The sequence below is a fragment of the Phocoena phocoena genome, chromosome 14 (assembly GCF_963924675.1).
Source record: "Phocoena phocoena chromosome 14, mPhoPho1.1, whole genome shotgun sequence".
NCBI lineage: Eukaryota > Metazoa > Chordata > Mammalia > Artiodactyla > Phocoenidae > Phocoena > Phocoena phocoena.
Window position 1 is genome coordinate 4,867,850 of NC_089232.1, and position 6,000 is coordinate 4,873,849.

Below are 6,000 nucleotides of genomic sequence, written 5' to 3' on the forward strand. Positions count from 1 at the left end.
ACGATATTTTCCTTTTTTACTCTCACCTCGTAAGTGTACAGCAGGGTTTTCCAGAGGATACATGATGTGTGGAAATACACCAGATCAAATGCAAAAGCAGATGTAAAATTCAAGCTGTTTTTTGTTTGTTCTTTTATACTGCACGTTCTTATTTGTCACCAATTTTATACACATCAGTGTATACATGTCAATCCCAATCGCCCAATTCAGCACACCACCATCCCCACCTCCCCGCAGTTTTCCCCCCTTGGTGTCCATATGTTTGTTCTCTACAGCTGTGTCTCAACTTCTGACCTGAAACTGGTGCCTATGTACCATTTTTTTAGGTTCCACATACATGCGTTAATATATGATATTTGTTTTTCTTTCTGACTTCACTCTGTATGACAGTCTGTAGATACATCCACGGCTCCACAAATGACTAAATTTCGTTCCTTTCTATGGCTGAGTAATATTCCATGGTATATATTGTACCACAACTTCTTTACCCATTCATCTGTTGATGGGCACTTAGGTTGCTTCTATGACCTGGCTATTGTAAATAGTGCTGCAATGAACATTGGGGTGCATGTGTCTTTTTGAATTATCGTTTTCTCAGGGTATATGCCCAGTAGTGGGATTGCTGGGTCATATGGTAATTCTATTTTTAGTTTTTTAAGGAACCTCCATACTGTTCTCCGTAGTGGCTGTATCAATTTACATTCCCACCAACAGTGCAAGAAGGTTCCCTTTTCTCCACACCCTCTCCAGCATTTGTTGTTTGTAGATGATCTGATGATGCCCTTTCTAACTGGTGGTGTGAGGTGATACCTCATTGTAGTTTTGTTTTGCATTTCTCTAATAATTAGTGATGTTGAGCAGCTTTTCATGTGCTTCCTGGCCATCTGTATGTCTTCTTTGGGGAACTGTCTATTTAAGTCTTCTGCCCATTTTTTGATTGGTTTGTTTGTTTTGTTTTGTTTTTACCGGTACGCGGGCCACTCACTGTTCTGGCCTCTCCCGTTGCGGAGCGCAGGCTTAGCGGCCATGGCTTATGGGCCCAGCTGCTCCGCAGCATGTGGGATCCTCCCGGACCGGGGCACGAACCCGTGTCCCCTGCGTCGGCAGGCAGACTCTCAACAACTACGCCACCAGGGAAGCCCTGTTTGTTTCATTAATATTGAGCTGCATGTGCTGTTTATATATTTTGGAGATTAATCCTTTGTTGAGTCGTTTGCAAATATTTTCTCCCAATGAGGGTTGTCTTTTGGTCTTGTTTATGGTTTCCTTTGCTGTGCAAAAGCTTTGAAGTTTCATTAGGTCCCATTTGTTTATTTTTTTTTTATTTCCTTTACTCTAGGAGGTGGATCAAAAAAGATCTTACTGTGATTTATGTCAGAGTGTTCTTCCTATGTTTTCCTCTAAGAGTTTTATAGTGTCCGGTCTTACATTTAGGTCTTGAATCCATTTTGAGTTTATTTTTGTGTATGGTGTTAGGGAGTGTTCTAGTTTTATTCTTTTACATGTAGCTGTCCAGTTTTCCCAGCACCACTTATTGAAGAGACTGTCTTTTCTCCATTGTCTATCTTTGCCTTCTTTGTCATCGATTAGTTGACCATAGGTGCGTGGGTTTATCTCTGGGCTTTCTATCTTGTTCCATTGATCTGTGTTTCTGTTTTCGTGCCAGTACCATATTGTCTTGATTACTGTAGCTTTGTAGTATAGTTTGAATTTAGGGAGTCTGATTCCTCCAGCTCCGTTTTTTTCCCTCAAGACTGCTTTGGCTATTCGGGGTCTTTTGTGTCTCCATACAAATTTTAAGATTATTTGTTCTACTTCTGTAAAAACTGTCATTGGTAATTTGAGAGGGATTGCATTGAATCTGTAGTTTGCTTTGGGTAGTATAGTCATTTTCACAATATTGATTCTTCCAATCCAAAAACGTTGTATATCTCTCCGTCTGTTGGTATCATCTTTAATTTCTTTCATCAGTGTCTTATAGTTTTCTGCATACAGGTCTTTTGTCTCCCTAGATAGGTTTATTCCTAGGTATTTTTTGTTGTTGTTGTTACAATGGTAAATGGGAGTGTTTCCCTAATTTCTCTTTTAGATTTTCCATCATTAGCGTATAGGAATGCAAGAGATTTCTGTGCATTAATTTTGTATCCTGCAACCTTACCAAATTCATTGATTAGCTCTAGTAGTTTTCTGGTGGCACCTTTAGGATTCTCTATATATAGTATCATGTCATCTGCAAACAGTGACAGTTTTACTTCTTCTTTTCCAATTTGTATTCTTTTATTTCTTTTTCTTCTCTGATTGCCATGGCCAGGACTTCCAAAACTATGTTGAATAATAGTGGTGAGAGTGGAGATCCTTGTCTCGTTACTGATCTTAGAGGAAATGCTTTCAGATTTTCACCATTGAGAATTATGTTTGCTGTGGGTTTTTCATATATGGCCTTTATTATGTTGAAGTAGCTTCCCTCTATGCCCACTTTCTGGAGATTTTTTTTATCATAAATTGGTGTTGAATTATGTCAAAAGCTTTTTCTGCATCTATTGAGATGATCACCTGGTTTTTATTCTTCAATTTGTTAATATGGTGTATCACATTGATTTGCATATATTAAAGAATTCTTGCATCCCTGGGATAAATCCCACTTGATCACGGTGTATGATCCTTTTAATGGGTTTTTGGATTCTGTTTGCTAGTATTTTGTTGAGGATTTCTGCATCTATATTCATCAGTGATATTGGTCTGTAATTTTCTTTTTTGTAGTATCTTTGTCTGGTTTTGGTATCAGAGTGATGGTGGCCTCATAGAATGAGTTTGGGAATGTTCCTTCCTCTGAAATTTTTTGGAAGAGGTTGAGAAGGATGGGTGTTAGCTCTTCTCTAAATGTTTGATAGAATTCACCTGTGAAGCCATCTGGTCCTGGACTTTTGTTTGTTGGAAGATTTTTAATCACAGTTTCAATTTCATTACTTGTGATTGGTCTGTTCATAATTTCTGTTTCTTCCTGGTTCGGTCTTGGAAGGTTATACCTTTCTAAGAATTTGTCCATTTCTTCCAGGTTGTCCATTTTATTGGCATACAGTTGCTTGTAGTAGTCTCTTAGGATGCTTTGTATTTCTGCAGTGTCTGTTGTAACTTCTCCTTTTTCATTTCTAATTTTATTGATGAGTCCTCTCCCTCTTTTTCTTAATGAGTCTGGCTAGTGGTTTATCAATTTTGTTTATCTTCTCAAAGAACCACCTTTTAGTTTTTTGATCTTTGCTATCGTTTTCTTTGTTTCTATTTCATTTATTTCTGCTCTGATGTGTATGATTTCTTTCCTTCTGCAAACTTTGGGTTTTATTTGTTCTTCTTTTTCTAGTTCCTTTAAGTGTAAGATTAGATTGTTTACTTGAGATTTTTCTTGTTTCTTGAGGTAGGCTTGTATAACTATAATCTTCCCTCTTAGAACTGCTTTTGCTGCATCCCACAGGTTTTGGATCATCGTGTTTTCATTGTCACTTGTCTCTAGGTATTTTTTGATTTCCTCTTTGATTTCTTCAGTAATGTCTTGGTTATTTAGTAACGTATTGTTTAGCCTCCAGGTGTTTGTGTTCTGTACGTTTTTTCCCCTGTAATTCTAATCTCATAGCGTTGTGGTCAGAAAAGATGCCTGATATGATGTCAATTTTCTTAAATTTACTGAGGCTTGATTTGTGACCCAAGATGTGATCTGTCCTGGAGAATGATCCGTGTAGACTTGAGAAGAATGTGTAATCTGCTGGTTTTGGATGGAATGTCCTATAAATATCAACTAAATCTATCTTGTCTATTGTGTCACTTAAAGCTTCTGTTTTCTTATTTATTTTCATTTTGGATGATCTGCCCATTGGTATAAGTGAGGTGTTAAAGTCCCCCACTATTATTGTGTTACTGTCGATTCCCTCTTTTATAGCTGTTAGCAGTTGCCTTATGTATTGAGGTGCACCTATGTTGGGTGCGTATATATTTATAATTGTTTTCTTTTTGGATTAACCCCTTGATCATTACGTAGTGTCCTTCCTTGTCTCTCATAACATTCTTTATTGTAAAGTCTCTTATCTGATATGAGTATAGTTACTCCAGGTTTCTTCTGATTTCCACTTGCATGGAATATCTTTTTCCATCCCCTCACTTTCAGTCTGTATGTGTCCCTAGGTCTGAAGTGGGTCTCTTGTAGACAGCATATATATGGGTCTTGTTTTTGTATCCATTCAGCAAGCCTGTGTCTTTTGGTTGGAGCATTTAATCCATTGACGTTTATGGTAATTATCAATATGTATGTTTCTATGACCATTTTCTTAATTGTTCTGGGTTTGTTTTTGTAGGTCCTTTTCTTCTCTTGTGTTTCCCACTGAGAGAAGTTCCTTTAGCATTTGTTGTAGAGCTGGTTTGGTGATGCTGAATTCTCTTAGCTTTTGCTTGTCTGTAAAGCTTTTGATTTCTCCATCGAATCTGAATGAGATCCTTGCTGGGTAGAGTAATCTTGGTTGTAGGGTCTTCCCTCACATCACTTTCAGTATATCATGCCACTCCCTTCTGGGTTGTAGAGTTTCTGCTGAGAAATCAGCTGTTAACCACATGGGAGTTCCCTTGTATGTTGTTTTTCTTTTTTCCCTTGCTGCTTTCAGTAATTTTTCTTTGTCTTTAATTTTTGCCTATTTGATTACTATGTGTCTCAGCGTGTTTCTCCTTGGGTTTATCCTGTAAGGGGTCGCTGTGCTTCCTGGACTTGGATGGCTATTTCCTTTCCCATGTTCGGGAAGTTTTCGACTATTATCTCTTCAAATGTATTCTCTGGTCCTTTCTCTCTTTTCCTTCTGGGACCCCTATAATGCGAATGTTCTTGCGTTTAACGTTGTCCCAGAGGTCTCTTAGGCTGTCTTCATTTCTTTTCATTCTTTTCTCATTAGTCTGTTCCACAGCAGTGAATTCCACCACTCTGTCTTCCAGGTCACTATCCATTCTTCTGCCTCAGTTATTCTGCCATTGATTCCTTCTAGTGTAGTTTTCATTTCAGTTATTGTATTGTTCTTCTCTGTTTGTTCTTTAATTCTTCTATGTCTTTGTTAAACATTTCTTCCATCTTCTCAGTCTTTGCCTCCATTCTTTTTCCAAGGTCCTGGATCATCTTCACTATCATTATTCTGAATTCTTTTGCTGGAAGGTTGCCTATCTCCACTTCATTTAGTTGTTTTTCTGGGGTTTTATCTTGTTCCTTCATCTGTGACATAGCTCTGTGCCTTTTCATCTTGTCTGTCTTTCTGTGAATGTGGTTTTTGTTCTACAGGCTGCAGGATTGTAGTTCTTCTTGCTTCTGCTGTCTGCCCTCTGGTGGATGAGGCTATCTAAGATGCTTGTGTAATTTTCCTGATGGGAGGGACCGGTGGTGGGTAGAGCTGACTGTTCCTCTGGTGGGCAGAACTCAGTAAAACTTTAATCTGCTTGACTGTTGATGGCTCTGGCTGGGTTCCCTCCCTGTTGCTTGTTTGGGCTGAGGCAACCCAACACTGGAGCCTACCTGTGCTCTTTGGTGGGGCTAATGATAGACTCTGGGAGGGCTCACACCAAGAAGTACTTTCCAGAACTTCTGCTGCCAGTGTCCTTGTCCCCCCAGTGAGCCACAGCCACCCCCTGCCTCTGCAGGAGACCCTCTAACACTAGAAGATAGGTCTGGTTCAGTCTCCCCTTGGTCCCTGCTCCTTCCCCTGGGTCCCAATATGCACACTACTTTGTGTGTGCCCTCCAAGAGTAGAGTGTCTGTTTTCCCCAGTCCTGTCAAAGTCCTGCAATCAATTCCTACTAGGCTTCAATGTCTGATTCTCTAGGAATTCCTCTTCCCGTTGCTGGACCCCCAGGTTGGGAAGCCTGACATGGGGCTCAGAACCTTCACTCCAGTGGGTGGACTTCTGTGGTATTAGTGTTCTCCAGTCTGTGAGTCACCCACCCATCAGTTATGGGATTTGATTTTATTTGGATTGCGCC